Below are 17,451 nucleotides of genomic sequence, written 5' to 3' on the forward strand. Positions count from 1 at the left end.
ACGATAAATCGCATCGTGTCCGTCCCGTAACGACGTAACTCGCGTCGCTCGCGCTATAAACCCGCGTATAAATATGTAATGGCCCAGAAGCATTGTTCATTACCCACCTTGTGTTTTATGTCTGTGCCGAATAATGAAAACCCGACTTAATGCCTCATTGAACACACTTTCTAATTTACTATGAATACTAGAAAATTGACTCGTTTTATAAACTTATTTTAGTAGTAGATTGTACTAAATTTGATGGTCAAAATTCATGCGGTGGACAAACCTTATAGTTATACCTAATAAATTCAAATTATCTAAGTTCAAAATTAAATTTGTATCTATCATCGTGTGAAGGGAATACATACAACCCACAAGTTATTATTATATAATTATAGATTAATTATAAATTAATCATGACTAATTATAGATATCGATTGCCTAATTCTCTCTGGATTATGTGATTATAGGTGTTCCAATGACTTCCTATCAAATTACATGTTCCTTTATACATCTATACTAATATTATAAAGCTGAAGAGTTTGTTTGTTTGTTTGAACGCGCTAATCTCGGGAACTACTGGTCCGATTTGAAAAATTCTTTCGCTGTTAGATAGCCCATTTATCGAGGAAGGTTAAAGGCTATATATCATTACGCTACGACCAACAGGAGTGGAGCCACGGGGGTGAAACCGCGCGGAGCAGCTAGTATTACATAATTAGAATATTTATGTAACATTTTACTTACTCAGGAACATACATAAAAGTAATATCCCAACAAAACATTAATTTTATGTCAAATGTTCCAAGACTCTTACTCTAAAAAATTATGAGATCTAATGTAGAGCCAAGCGTCTATCTCTACACGTCTTAACTCAACTAGAGTATGAAAGTTAAGGCCTTAGTTAAAAAGCGTGTCTTAGGCGTTTTGCGACATTTAATCACCTTAGGATACTATAAAAAAAAAACAAAATGTCAATCAATAATATTATGAAATATTTTTTTCAATATATAGCAATAAAATATGTCCAATTTTAAAAATAATCACATTTCAATTAAATTCACATTTTATAAAGGAAAACGATCGTTAAATCTACTGTTAACAATATAGTAAAACCAAGTCTGTCATTTACAAAAACAATAAAACGGGAACAACACAATTTGTGGTTTAACTAGCAGAGACGGCTTGTAAGTAGATGCATCAGATTTACAAGCCAATTGAGTTAGGGATGTGCTATGTGATACCGATAATTGACTTATCGATACTAATACTTAACGACATAGAATTTTGGCCATGGTTGCCAATATTTAAAATTATTTTTTGGGCTCGAGCGCGATATTTTTTTATAGCTTGATGGAATGTAAAATGTTATGGTTATGGTTTTGTCGTGAAAAAAAAAACTTGGAAGCAATGAAAATTTATAAAGTCGATAAGCCTATTTGGGAGGAAAAATGTTCTATCCATCGTCTGATCTGGAGAGCAAAAGTTAAACAAACGCTACGAAAAAAGACATCTCATGTTGAGCTGTATTTTATTATTGTTCATTATAATAATCCACTAGCTGTGCCTTGCGGTTTTACCCGCAGTGATCCACTCCTGTTGGTCTTAGCGTGATTATATAATATAACCTTGAATTTTTGAAATCGGACCAGTAGTTCCTGAGATTAACGCGTTCAAACATACAAACAAACTCTTCAGCTTTATAATATTAGTATAGATAATATTATGTGATTATAGACAGAATATAGTACATGTTGCCAAATGATATATAATTGAAATGAAATCTTAAAAACTTGAAGTTGGCTGTTCATATCGCGGGCGGAGATAAAATTAGTTGGAGTACATTTTGTTGTTATAATATTGTGCTACTTTTTAATAATATAAGCTATGTAATATAAAATCATTTAACAGATTAATGTAAAACATTATGAAGAACACTTGTAACGTAATATTGCTTTACCAAAGTTATTATTAGAATGGGAAATTAATGAAAAACCGATAGTAACATCTCTACAAGGGAATAAAAATTAGGTAGTGTTTTGTTTGCTGTGATCTGAAATTACATTAATTTATCGCTAACTTTCTCTATTTGCATTCTTAACAGCACGTTCAGCATTTCCATAGACTTCAGCTATTTATATTTATTTGTGTTTATGTTATACACGCAATTACTAAATATGTCTTTATAGATTTTTATATTAATATATTATAGGCTTATCACTACATAGTATAAAACAAAGTCGCTTTCTCTGTCCCTATGTCCCTTTGTATGCTTAAATCTTTATAACTACGCAACGGATTTTGATACGGTTTTTTTAAATAGATAGAGTGATTCAAGAGGAAGGTTTTAGTACATAATTTATTGGGTTTTAGACAAGCGGGCGAAGCCGCGGGCGGTTAACTAGTGTTTCATAAAAAATAGTTTAGTTACCTACTTAATAGCACAATAAGTATGTCGGCGCAACGACGATAAACGACTACCCTCAAACTACTAAATAATTATAACTAGCTAAAGTTTACTTTGATCTTTTTAAATAAGTGGTTGATTCATTAATCAACCACTAATGAAATAATTAAATTAACGAAATAATTAATCTTTGTTAAAAATGATAAAAATTCATTGTAAAAATTCGAGTGGCAACACTCAAACTAATTCTTGTGAGTAATGGTTTGCTTTAAATGCGATCGCCCGACGGCACAGAGCACATTCACTCGCCGGCCGTCGGAGCGTTCGGAGCTCTCTCTATAAATTCCACGTAGATTAAAAAGGCAGTAAAAATACTCACGGGCGTTCTACTCCGAGTATGAGCGTCTGCTCTGATGATGGTGACGTCAGAATTGCTGACGTCACTCTTTTTAAAAATAGCCTTTGGGCCTTTCTTCCGTCAAGTATAATACAATATTAAATATAACATACAGGAAAAGTGCCTAGTACCTTAATAATTCTTATTATTATCTTAATACTATTATAAAGGCGAAAGTTTGTATGGATGTTTGTTACTCTTTCACGTAAAAACTACTGAACCGATTACAATGAAATTTAGCACACATATAGAGGGTAACTTGGATTAACACATAGGATAGGTTTTATCCCGGAAATCCCACGGGAACGGGAACTATGCGGGTTTTCCTTTGAAAACGCGGGCGAAGCCGCGGGCGGAAATCTAGTATTTAATAAGGAGACCAGTTCACATTTTTAGTATATTTATTAAAATACGGCGGACCTAAAAGGTAAAGGAAAGGAAAGTATAAATTAACGCAACCGGGTACGTAATTAGCCTTCTGTGTATTATTAGACTTAAACTAAATTTTCTCGTAAAGCGAATCCTGCAACCACGACCTTATATACAATAAATAAACAAGAAACGCATAAATACCTTCTGCTTAACTTTGGAAGATAAAATATTGTTAAAAATGATTAGTCCCTTTACTCACAAGTCCTAATTTAAGATCGGAGTTCAAGCGGGCTTCGGGGGCCTTTTTAATGCTCAGGGTCGTAATTATAACTTCTAAAAATAACGCCTTAAATATCGGGATACTTGGAAAGATGTTGTACTCAGTAGAGATAAAATAAATATTGGGTTACTCATAATCGATATTATAGTTAAAAGAAAAACATCACAATATTATCTTTAAATGAAAGTTCAATAAAACGTATTTGTAATTTTAATGCGCTAACGGTAATTATTTAACAATACAATAGCTCGTCTTTTATGGATAAATAATTAATAATAAATATGTTTTTAATCAGATTTAATATTGCGAGATGGAACAAAAGAAGTCGAGATATAATTAGATATGAAATCATAAACAATAATATTAATACACTATTAATATTTTAGGTACTGTTCTTCGGGGCTATACGACTTTTGAGCGCTAATATTTTTAATTGTCCACCAATACAATAGCTAGCGAGCGTATGTTACATAATAATTGCATACTCGTCATAATATTATAATGATATTTGAAAAATGTTAGAAAATTTAAATCAAACAGAATAGAGAAAGAAACCGAAACATGGAGTCCTAAATAACCTAAAAGAAAATATCCCAACCCTCTCACTCAGGCAGCCGGTTAAAGCGATTTATTGTGGACTATTAGAACCTGCTTCAGTTATTATTACAAGAAAACTTACTTAGCTACTTTAATATTGAGGAAATATTCGCGGGAATTTTTGCGAAGTAACCCCTAAAGTTTGTTCTCTTGTTCCTTTATAAGTCCTTAATTACACCCCTCTTTGTGGATTCATCGAATTTTCGATTTTCTTTATTAAATCGTGAATTACTTGTGTAACTAATTTATGGTGAGGAAGTAATTTAAAATATTATTTATAATGAACATCGTGAAAGCGAAGTTTCAATTCGTTGATGGGAATGAAATTGGCTGTAATATTTGATGCTAGTTCAGTCGAGTTGTTTGAAGGAATTTATTAGAGAAATATTATATTTTATTAGTACCTAATGTAGATATAATTTGTAATATGACGCTTTGTTACATCGACGAATATTTTCAAAAATAATTTGGAAAATCCAAAAGTGCACGCCTCATAATTTTTTTTTAATAAATATTTATTAATTATTATTTTTGTTTATTTAATAACAATTAAACCACATCGAATCAGACCCTGAAAAATGAAAGGGTTCTATTCCTGAGCATACTCAAGCGTAAGAGAAAAAAAAAGACTCGATTAGTAAAGTATTTCGGTCGCTATCGTGTTAACAAGAAAAAGGATCCGCACATACAGACACACGGACGTCCAACACAGAACTTTTTTAAACTGTTTTTTAACTAGTTTAAATAACAAAAATGACATCAAAAATATCATGAACGTTAAAAATAGTGTTTTTTCTTAATATGTGTGTGTATGTATTATCTTACAAGTGCAATGTATGATACATAAAGACATTTTAAGTTTGAAAAATCAGATGTTTTGCGCGAAGTGACAGTAGTACCCACCTCAACGCTTCGCTTATGAGGCGTGCAATACATAAAATCAATATGATATCATCTGAATATCGTTAGTGCTTTAATGTTATTATTAAAGCTTATAGCGCTAAGAGTCCGTACAAGTAGGCAGTTTTTAGCAAAAAATAAATAAAGAAAATGGAATAATTCGAAAATCTAGAACGTTATTATTCCTAAGTCTTCACTTATATAAGAGAAAACTTCCCAATCAGTCTTATAAAAACTGTTCTTTTAACAATAACATCGCCAACACTAGTCGACGACGATCCTACAAATAGAAATTTTATCTTAAAAATATTTATCTAGCTATCAGACACAGGCAATACGATCCATTGTTTTGTAGAAAAATTTCTCGTTACTTGTGCTTTAGTTTGCGGACTGTTTCCAATATAATATTTTGTTCGACAAATGGGCCAAGTTAGTATTGTTACGGACTCTTAAATTCTCAGTGGTTTATTGCTGTATCTGTATTGTGCCGCATTGGTTGCCATGGCGACGCAAAGTTTCTCTTGGCAACGTGTTTCAAGGTTCGCTTTGTCTTTATTCGATTATCTGTCAAACTTTTTGTTTAAATGTCTTGAGTCAATACAACTGTGAGCTCTGAGAAGGAAGCTTTATAATCGTGTAACATAGGCTCAAATAATTTAGTAGCATGATTACATTTCGTATGATAAACTAAATTATTTTTAAGTCTTTTATATTTTAGATGCGCAACTACCTTAGATCATTTACTTAATGAGCTAAGGCAACTACAGTTATCTGTAACATTTCAAGTCAAAGAACATGCAGGGTTTACACGTAAACATTACGAATGACCGATTTATCCTCTCACTCATAACATTAGCTTTCATCCTAATCCGAAGCACTCTATGAAATTATCTCGAAATGGTTAATATTCGGTGCTGCGTTACAGATGGTGCCACAAATCAAACGGTATCAGATACGCAATTTTCGGGCGGTCAGAACATGCAGTGCATGTCAGCGGACACGGTGATAATTCACTGTTGCTACTGATGTTGAATAACTTGCATTTACGGGCTAGGCTGGTTGTACTTGAGCGGTTGATTAATTTGTAACACGCTTTTTTTAGCTTCTCATCTAGGTTTGTTCAACTTTAATCGGACAGTTTTAAAACTTTGTACACTTATTATGGATCGCTGACAATACATTTATTTCAAGGGTATATTTTAGTTTTTATAAATTATAATATTTATTATTTAACCGTAATTCGTCTTTCATCTTGCATCTGCATAATTATTTTAATAATAAGCAACATTTTTTATGTACAATTGTTTGTTTATGTTCCCCAAATTATATTTAATTAAACCTGATTTGCGTGAAAAAATTAAAAATTCTATTTATTTGAATCTAGAGACTTTAACAAGAGGTATGATAATAACAGAATGTTTAAAAATATCTATAAAACCTACTTGTACTTCCAACATAAACAGTCAATTACAAATTGTTCTTTAGTTTCAGATGACGAACATTTGAACTATACGCTAGCTGGTTAACGCCTCGTCGCTCACGGCCCTAACGCGTCTAACCTATGATTGATTTATGAGAAATATTGTTCAATACGCTTATGTTGAACTGTCGATGTCTGTGCATTTATGAGCTGTCTTTTGTGACTTTAAGTTAATGTTGTATTTACTAAAAGTACCTATAAATCAAAAATAATATCTTAGGAGTCGTGAGTTATAAAAGCAATTTAATGCTGTACCTATAGAAAAATTTGGAGGAGGATTTTGAGGCTATGTAACAGGTTCTAACATGCAATGCGTCTTAATTGAGTCGAAGACTCCTTGAATTTGTGTTTTTTTATGTTGAAAACTTTCACAGAGAAGTGAAATGACAGTACAAAAATCTCCATGTTCAGTCGCATCCATATAATACCTAAAATTTTAATGAAAGTTACAATACATGTTTTCGCAAATTGGATTAATTAAAACTACGGAATTCGGTAAAAAATAGCAGACTGTTTTATCCATACGAAATAATGTTACATTTTCAATCTACACAGGATTAAATAAGTATCAGTTACCTCACCTTTTTATATCGTTAATTATTATCAAAAATGTTCCACTGAATTCTGCGTAATTCATTTTACGTAACTCTCGAGTATAATAAACCCACGCAGCTGGTTATATTTATAAAAGAAGTCAATTAAATGAGAAAACTTCACAAATAAAATAAAAGACGAACAAATATAGTAAAATTAATTAATAAGATATAAATAAAACTTCATTTCATAACTCAGTAGTGCATGAGATTGAAATTATCTATAATGTTTTAATTCAGTTAAAACCGGTCCAGCAATTTTTAGCAACAGGGAACTTACGGACAAACATACCAATACTAATTAAATAATTTAAATCTAAATAAAATGCTGTTGATTTAACAAACGAATACATAAATTTTAATTTTAGATAATCTGAACCACTGAACCGATTTGGATGAAAATTTGGTACAAATATAGATTGGGACCCGAGAAAAGACACAGGATAGTTTTTATCTCGAAAATCCCACAGAATCGACAACTATGCGGGTTCCCCGTTACTACGAAGTATACGATAGGCGAAGCCGCGGGTGAAAAACTAGTGTAAATCCAATTCATTATTATAAATAAATATAAAAGAGCGTGTACCGAGCACACATGTCAGGAGTGAAACTTCTTTGTAAGATTCAAAGATACCAAAATCACCGCCTTACTCCATGACGTGATGGTATAGCCATAAAATTTCACTTAGTCCAGGAGGAATCGGCGCATGAGTACCGAAAACTATTCCACCTCAATTTTTTTACGTGATCCTCTTCAAATTGCCCTACTGATGATATAAATGCATGTTGCCATGGGGCAACCCGGTGCCATATTGTTTAAACCGAAATTGTTTAAACAATTGCAAGGAATTGTTATTTTTCAACCGGACAAATTTTTTTTATATTTTTTATCGAAATACCAATAAAAAAGGTCCAATTACTTTTCACGATAAAGTTAATATTTTCAAAGATATGAATTTTTTAAGGTTTGAAAAATCTCAAATTTGGGTACTTTCGACCCATGAAAAATATATTTAAAAAAAAAATAATATATAAGTAATATTTTTTTTTCAATTCTCTATACAATAGTTAATAATATTGTTAATAGAGATTTAAGAAAATTTCATTGTTTATATCTGTTTTTTAATTGTTAACTTCGCGCGCTCACAAGTACGCGCCGCTTACCTTTAAGTATCGCCGTCTCTCTCTTACTCATGCGCTGCATCGGCCTCTCTGTGTCTTGAATCATTATTTATCATTTATCTTAAAAACTATCAACTTTATCAAGATTTCTAAAGAGAGCAATCTTATTAATAATTAAATTGTCTACAATTTGTTTCTTATATCGACGATGAAGTATCAATACCTCCTAACTAACATTTTAGCGATTTTCGTTTTATAGCATTTTCGTACTTAAAATAGAGTAATACATAGGCCCATAAAGGTCATTTCTCTGTAAACAGTCAATTTGAGCAAATATTAAAGTGTAGCAATACCTTATAACAAAAGTTGCGTCATTTTTGCTGGCAATATATTCTAACTACACCCTGAAGCGTCCGCTCTATGTTTTTAAGCACGCTTTCCTTGGGCTCATTTACAGTTTATTCCTGGGTTAAGAGTTTGGTATGCTTTCAAACCAAGAAGAAAGTATTCTAACACGTGCTTCTCCATCAAACTCAACAAACCATCGAAAATTTGCCATTCTTGATGAATTTCTTGATGCTTTTCCAAAACTACCATCGCATTATGCGCGTAAAGATACCAACAAATTGTTCGTAGAGTCAATTAAATTACTAAGCATTGTACATGTTACTGGTTTGACGAAACAGCTGCTGACCTGACGTCTAGCACTTTTGTTTCGTTTGTAATTAATTACCTGGAAAAGCATTGTGTTATCCAACAGCTGCCTATTATTATATTTTCTGACGGATGCACTTACCAAAATCGCAACGCAGTTATGTCGAACGCACTATTATATTTTAGTAAAAAGTATAATATTACTATAAGTCAAAAGTTTTTATAACCCAGTCACACGCAAATGAAATGCGATTCAGTTCATAGCACCATTGAACGCCAACTTATAATAATATACGGGCATTTCTCCGCAACTCGAGGTCAAGCGCCTATTTTGCGTGAGAGAGGAGGTGGGGGAAACCAGCTAAAACTGAAACCACCCGAGCACATGAAGCCAAGCAGCTTGTGAGGGCTGCCGAAGGCTTGAGGGAGGGACCCGGGAGACCCCAGGTGTCTTGCCCTGTACTCCGCAACCCCCGTACATTCCATGATGACGTGGGCTGCCGTTTCCTCGGACGCCATGCATGCTCTGCATAGCGGACTGTCTGTGATCCCTAAATTAAAGAGATGTTTGTAGAAGGGGCCGTACCCTGTGAGGGTCCCTGTTATTACACGTAGTTGCACTCTGCGTAGGTTGAGAATCGGACGTGCAAGTCTAGAGTCGATGTTTGGTAGGGCTTCTCTGGCATGTTTGCAGTCAGATCTGCTTGAACATTCTGCTTTTTGTGCAGTGCTAGTGAGCTGGGTAATCATCAGCCGGATCCAGCTTGCAGGTAGCGGTATAATTGTAAAAGGTCCCATGACTGGTGTTTCAGATACCCTTCTGGCTAATATGTCAGCAGCATCGTTTTCTCATGAGTTACTGTGTCCTTTTATTCATTGTAGTACTAGGGAATTTCCCAGATCACATACCCTAGTTAGGGCTAGGTGACACTAGAATTAACCCTGAAGTGATTTCATGGCTTTTGATTGCCATGAGTGCTGCTTTGCTATCCTATACTTTGCATATGATAGGATCCGAATCGAAAAGTTTTTACATTCCTTTTGATTATGGCTAAAGCTGCAAGTAGAAGTCCTAGGCATTCAGCCTGAAAAACTGTATTACGGGGTTCCAAGGGGTGAGAGATGTTAATGTTTAGGTCCTCAGAGAAGACCCCAGCACCCGTGCCATTTTCAGTCTTGGACCCGTCCGTGAAGATGAGTAAATCTTCGACGCTGTTGTGCTCTGACGTGTGTTCACGTAGTATCTTATATTTCTTGACTTGAACGCCAACTTAAGAACAAAGAAATTTACGTTCCAAGTGATTATGCCACTATAACCAAAGCAGCAAGAAAATCTCGTCCATATGAAGTTGAACAAATTGAAATAATGTTTTATATTAAAACCACTATCTTCGAGCATAATCACGTGACAGGATTTTAAATCAACATTTTACTATTATTGATACAAAAACCTAATATTAAAATAAAAAAATGTTGTAATCTTTAGAACAATTTCTTCTAAGTATATTGGCAATAAATTGTATCTAAAAAATACGGCTTCCTGTTTAAATACAATTACAAGCAATATCAAATATCTGCATGTTTTTTTTAAAAAGCTTTGAAGTTACATTTCATAAATGATTCCATGATATCTAATATCCTTTGATAATGAACGTAAGCTAAAATAATAATTAAAAACCGTAACGAAAAAGAAATAAAACGTTTTTTTTATCTACTGAAAAATGTAGTTTTTGTAGTTAGCATATATTGACACTTCATCGTCGATATATTTTTTTCTGAAATCAATTTTTTTAAAGTTATTTAAGCATAAATTGAAACATGTAATTAAAATTACTTTTTTGTCAGTTTATATTACTTTTTTGTTATTGAAACAGCAAGTAAGGTAAAAGACCCAGTTATTGACACTGGCCTAGTTGTTTGACACTCGCAATTTGATTTTAATTAAAAGAATGAAATGTTCTCAAAAAACCAAAGATCTTAAAATTTTTAATTCAAAAATTATATTTATTAATTTATTAGAATTGATTTGTTTTTTTTTTAACTAAAATAAAATTTAAAGTGTCAATAACTAGGTCTTTTACCTTATTAATTACATTGAATAACTTCTTCAAACGAAAGTTATAGATGGAGAAGTATGAAATAATAAAACAAGATTTAAAAATAAGTATTTATTTATTATCAATATTATTTTTATATATTATATTCTTACAGTCTTCTGAATCACAACCACATAGAAGTATGCAACTTATATTATTTGTGAGCGCGCGAAGTTAACAATTAAAAAACAGATATAAACAATGAAATTTTCTTAAATCTCTATTAACAATATTATTAACTATTGTATAGAGAATTGAAAAAAAAATATTACTTATATATTATTTTTTTTTTAAATATATTTTTCATGGGTCGAAAGTACCCAAATTTGAGATTTTTCAAACCTTAAAAAATTCATATCTTTGAAAATATTAACTTTATCGTGAAAAGTAATTGGACCTTTTTTATTGGTATTTCGATAAAAAATATAAAAAAAATTTGTCCGGTTGAAAAATAACAATTCCTTGCAATTGTTTAAACAATTTCGGTTTAAACAATATGGCACCGGGTTGCCCCATGGCAACATGCATTTATATCATCAGTAGGGCAATTTGAAGAGGATCACGTAAAAAAATTGAGGTGGAATAGTTTTCGGTACTCATGCGCCGATTCCTCCTGGACTAACTTCAAAAATAAAAAAAAATCATTTTTTTATAACTCCCATCATATCCAAACAATAGAAGCGAAGTTATTAAGGGGCCACTTACTGCCAATTACCTGTTTTCTTCGTCTAACTACTCTTCGGTTAGTGAATATAAATGTCCAAAAAAAATATATGTTACTCATTAGACCTTAAACTTTAATTTGAACGTTTTAAATAATTCTATCTATAAAAATAATGTCCGAAAAAATATTCCAAAGTGGAGCATTTCTTGTTTGAATTTTCGTAACTACGTCTAAACGGTATGGAGTTTTACTATTTTTCTTTCACAATAATATTTTAAAAGGTGTTTGTCATAAATTGTACGTTTGGCGAGACAAGGCAAATTCTTATTGAGCTACAAATAATTATTCACTGTTTTCTAAATGAAATGAAATGAGCGGGTCCGTGCGCGGGCGACGGGCGGCACTGTAGCTCGAACTGTCGGACGAGGAGGTTGTGCTGCTCATTCTCTAAAATTGTACTTTGCCTGATTGTGGATGGCAATTTTGTGCAATTTTTTTTTTTTGGACAATTTTGTGCGTGCGCGTGGGTTCACATAAGTTTTCTTTTAACTATGTTTGCGAATGTGTGCCCGCCTGCTACTAAGTTTTCTATTAGAAATCTTGTTTTGAACTTGTTTTTTTTCTCAGTTGGGTTTTTTAACAACTTTTTTATTTTATGCTTTTTAGTGCACATTGATTAGCTTAGTAGGTCAAAGCCCTACACCAAATACCCGTTACGTCAAGATGGCGGGACTTACTTAGGCATTTTGAAAATTATGTACCTATAATTTAGTGCATAATTAGTAGGTACTATTTTATACTTTCGTAAAAAACTTCTACTCTAACAGGATTACAAGATCAGGTAACTCTGTCTGTCTGTCTGTTACTCAATCACGTTACCCGTAGTGGGGTAAGGGGCAGATGCATTATTTATTACATCTGTTTCACTGATCGATTTTCTTTAGGGACAAGTAGGTGATCAGCCTTCTGTGTGACCAGACCGAGACATTTTTTTTTCTTCGTCTCCACCGGGAATCGAACCCAGGACCCCTCGGTTCTACGCTCACGCGTCAACCACTGTACCAAGGAGGCGGTCAAAAACAATAAATATGCGTAACAAAAATAAGATAACTTTCTATAGTAATTTTCCGATTTTCAAAAATTCGTAACTCAAAAACTAAAAGTATCCTCAAAGTGAAATTTCAGATTTAGGTTCCATAGGACAATAGCTAACCACAAAAAAATTTATGACTCTCAACTCCACGCCCTATAAAGTACAATTTTACCTTTTTAAACTATTAAAATAATAAATTCAGTATAAAAAAGTAAAATAAAGTTTTTAATAGCGCCTGAAAAAATTACAATGTTAATAAAATTGCATTTCTTTCATTTTTATGCCGAATTTACTTTTTTAAATCAAAAATAATGCAAAGAGTATGAGGTACCTACATAATTTTCAAAAATCCGCCATTTTGATGTTCACAAATACTGATTTCATTTCACAAAAAATAAATCTATGTTGTTTTATTATAATTTAATTAAATAAATCTATGTTGTTTTATTATTGTAGGTAATATAAGCATGATATACTTTTTTGGAATCCTTATTATGATACCTTTAATTTGATACCCATATAGCAGAAAAAGATTTTTTTTTTTATTTTAGTCTAGCACCCCCATTTTTCTTTTTTTTGTCACCTACCTAACAAAACTTGGGCTAATACGACGAATCTAACGATACCCTAATTAAAGAAATCCATCCAGTGGTTCGGAAGATATCAGAGAATAAAGAATATTAGATACATACAAAGATAGGCGCGAAAAACATAACCCTTCTTTTTAGTCGGTTAATAAAAATGCCCGAGCTGCTGCGGAACGCGGCGCAAGCGGTTAATTGCGATGAGCGCGGATCACGCTCTGCGCACGTAAAAATGAAGCGGGGGTGCGTGGCTAGCGCGGGGAGAACGTCCAAATCCTCAAAGCCGTTTCACTGTTACAACAACCTTAATGAATCTATAACTCAATAGATAAACTTTTGATACAAAATAATCCGTTATAATGTATGAGATGATAAAACAGCCGCCGGCGAAGCCTCCAACTCCAACTATGTGCTAACTGTACGATAATTAAGTGCAGGTTAGGCTCTGTACATGCTATTTCAATATATTAGTTTGAATATATTGAAAATAGAAGAATCTATAAAAATTGATAAAGAAGTATTTATGTGCTAAGTAACTTGTGCCTTATGGCCCGGGTTGTTAAAGTTTTGGTAAAGTCTTGGAAATTGGAATAAATCTTGGAAATAATTCCATGAGTTATCTATTATGGGAACAGCCATTTTTATGAATGAGATGTTTGAGCTTTCTAACTATCTCCGGACACAAAAAACATACCATATTGCTCAAAGAAAGATTAACACTATGATATTTTATAATATTATTTTGTGTGATATATAATGATAAGTAAGTAAGGGCTATAAGAAGATAAAATATGAATAAAAAATAAACGGCATGTATTGACGAACTTCGTTGTTTCAGGAAAATTGTTAAAAATACGATTGAGTTCTGCAAATGTTATAAAAATAACGTATGACTGGGATATATGAAATGTCATATTTGTCGAAAGGTCAAACGTATTGATATTATGTTATTCATCTAAAAATAGGAGAGGTGAGTAGCTGAGCTTCAATGAAATATATTTCCGTACTATTTGAGATTAGCGACTGGCTTTTCGCGGTACAAAATAGAATAGAAACCGCAATTGGAAATATAGTTTATTTTAAAATATACGAATGAATATAGAGACACAGTAAAAAGTACATAATAATATTAAAATATGAACTCAAGTGAAGAACAAATCCATCGTATCTTGGTTCCTTAGGAGTAGTTCCTAGTCCGATCACTTAAAGTTTTTGACTTGGATTGACACATTGTAAGAAAAATTACACTTGACGAAAACCAGCAAAAAACATTACAGAAATATACATTAAAGTGTATTAAAATTGCTTTATTAATTACAATAATCAATGTTTCATTTCAGCGTCATGAACAGAATATTACGAGCATAATGAAAGTCATTCGATTGTAAAATCGTTCACAAAATAGAAACCAATCGTGTGCACTAGGTCTTACACATAAACGCTAAACCGCGGTCCCGATACGAAGTTTCCAATGAAAATTATAATCCCAAATTGGCGTATAAAATATGACGTCATACTTGTATCCTTGACACAATACATCATGCTGACAACCACGGTTTGCTCGGAGTTGCCGAAGTTCGGGTATTATGAAAATTAGGCACCTCCAAGATGATTGGGTTCAGCTAAGTTTGTTGCCTAACTGTTCACAACGACGTCCAAATTAACATACTTCATAGGTACCTACGTGTATCATGTATTTTGAATACGTGTTTATGCTAATCGGCTTTATAATTTAGGTTTTATTGAGCCCTTTTTATGACGGATTTGAGGCCGGGATGAATATATAAAATTTCAATATTATGTGGAAAGGTCAAGCGTATTTAAATGTTATAAATCTAAAAATAGCAGAGATGGTTCTGATTTTCTTGAAAACGTGGACTTTAATTTCCTTTTGGATAGTTGCCATTTCTAAATAAATATTTTTATGAAGTGGTTGATCAGATTTATTTAAAGAACGAACTTTTTTTTTTAATAATTGTTTATTTGTATTTAACCTACAACTATCCTTGTTAGAGATAAATAAGTTAGTTCGTTTTGAATGAAACATACAGATTTCTCTCACATAGAATATAAGAAAACACAAACGAAAATCCTGTAGTTCTCTCATCAGTTACATTTTTCAGTTACACGAAAAACACACCAACTTATTCCAAGATTTGCATCATAAATAAGTGAGCAGAATTCCACTAGAGCCGTAACAAATCACGACACAAAGCGTAACCGAAAGCAGGTTTTTTGAACAAAAGGGAATATAGTATAAATGCACAACTCACGAGGAACGTAACGAGGCGAATTTTAGCGTGTTTGAATTAGAACGAAAAACAGGTAGCGGATAAAATACAAGCTCTGTGACCCCGCGGCCTATTTCCGTGGGACTCCCAATTTGTTTGGCACAAATATAGTAAAAAGAAAGAAGTATGTTATCTTCGAACAAAGGTACATCGTGCTGCTTCTATATACGCGGAGTGCATGTACGTACGCACACACACAACGCCGCTCGGTTTCCACTCTGGTACCGTTCTCTTGCTGGCCACCATTGCTGTGAACGGTCGATGTTTGTTTATATAATTATTTTAAATATCAATGTGACAAGTGACAACCCTTCGCCCCACCAGTTTAGGTACTTAGCTACCGTGCGCTTCTAAACGCAGGGAGTTGGCCTACTTCTCTCTTTTTACTATGGCACAAAGATGCTTCGTTATTTCTCGCTGTGGTGATGAATGTGACAACGATAGATGTCATTACGCATTGAGCAAACCGCAGCCTTTGACGAGGTAAATGAGATTTTGGTAGCACAAGGTGGTATATCCATCGCTTTAGTTTATTGTTTTATATTTTGTATTGTGTAAATAAATAATTATTGATCTTGGTATAATATAATAGTTTGATAATAGCGATAATGTGATGATAGCGAATACAGTTCTGCCTTTTTGGTGAATGAATGTGTGATGTGTGTGTGTGTGTGTGAAGTGGGTGAATGTCAAAGCCTATTTGTTGTCACAACGATACTTCTTTGTGAAGAATTAAAAGATATAAAGTAATATAACTTTTAGACCGGGAGATACTGACACAAAATTTCGAGTCATTTGTAACAGGATGGCGGTTCTACAGGGGTCTTAGTACGCAATGACAAAAAGAAAAATGATGGTATGAACGCTGGTACCGGTGGGTTAGTCGCGTGGGCGTTAGTCGAACTCGTCGGAAAAATAGCGAAAGTCAAACGATTTGTAACACAAAAATTTTAGAATTTACCGATAGCCCATAAAAAAGAAGTAGGCGGTAGTGTCATGCCATACTTTTCCGGTATGACTTACAGCCCGCCATACCAACGCGAATGTGTTGATTTAATAAAAACAATTATTCAACCATTTGTACCAAGCTAACTTTTGCACAGGTAACCATCGTCGTGCAGCCATTTACGAAAATCGCCATGCCATACTTTTCGGACGATTCCAAATGGTCGCCATACCGCCGAAAATCTGCAAAATTTTTTTATTTCGCATATCTTTTTGTACCAGTATTGCATTTGGCTTTTTGGAGAGTATTAATTGATAAAATGTAACCATTATTATATTTGCCATACTTCTAGTAGGGGGAAAAAGTGCTGTCATACTTAAAAAATAAATTTATTATTAATTTATATAAGTGAAGATTTCCAACACCTAGATCTTTGAAATTTTGTATTTATATTCGTTGATCCTCAAACTTACAGGAAAAATAAGTGCCATACTGTTACAAATCGTTTGACTTTCGCTATTTTCCGACGAGTTCGACTAACGCCCACGCGACTAAGCCGCCGGTACCAGCGTTCACACCATCATTTTTCTTTTTGTCATTGCGTACTAAGAACCCTGTAGAACCGCCATCCTGTTACAAATGACTCGAAATTTTGTGTCAGTATCTCCCGGTCTATTTGACGATATTTAAAACAATTAAAAACATGAACTAGACGACAGTGAATTTTCCACTTTAGTTTTGACATTCAATTTACAATTTATAAAGAAGTGAAGAAGCTACCAATCCCTACTAATCCCTAATAATAGTCTGTCTGTCTGTCTGTTGCGCTTTCTCGCTTAAACCTCTCAACCGATTTTGATGAAATTTGGCACAGACAATTTTTAGACCCTGAGAAAGAACATAGGCTACATTTTATTGTGAAAAAACACCACACGGGCGAAGCCACGGGCGTAAGCTAGTAGGTTCATATAAATTATCTAATCATACATA

Source organism: Colias philodice, chromosome 19 (genome assembly GCF_061535455.1).
Source record: "Colias philodice isolate Cphi_HAF_F1 chromosome 19, ilColPhil1 Martin Lab GWU primary, whole genome shotgun sequence".
NCBI classification, from domain to species: Eukaryota; Metazoa; Arthropoda; class Insecta; order Lepidoptera; family Pieridae; genus Colias; species Colias philodice.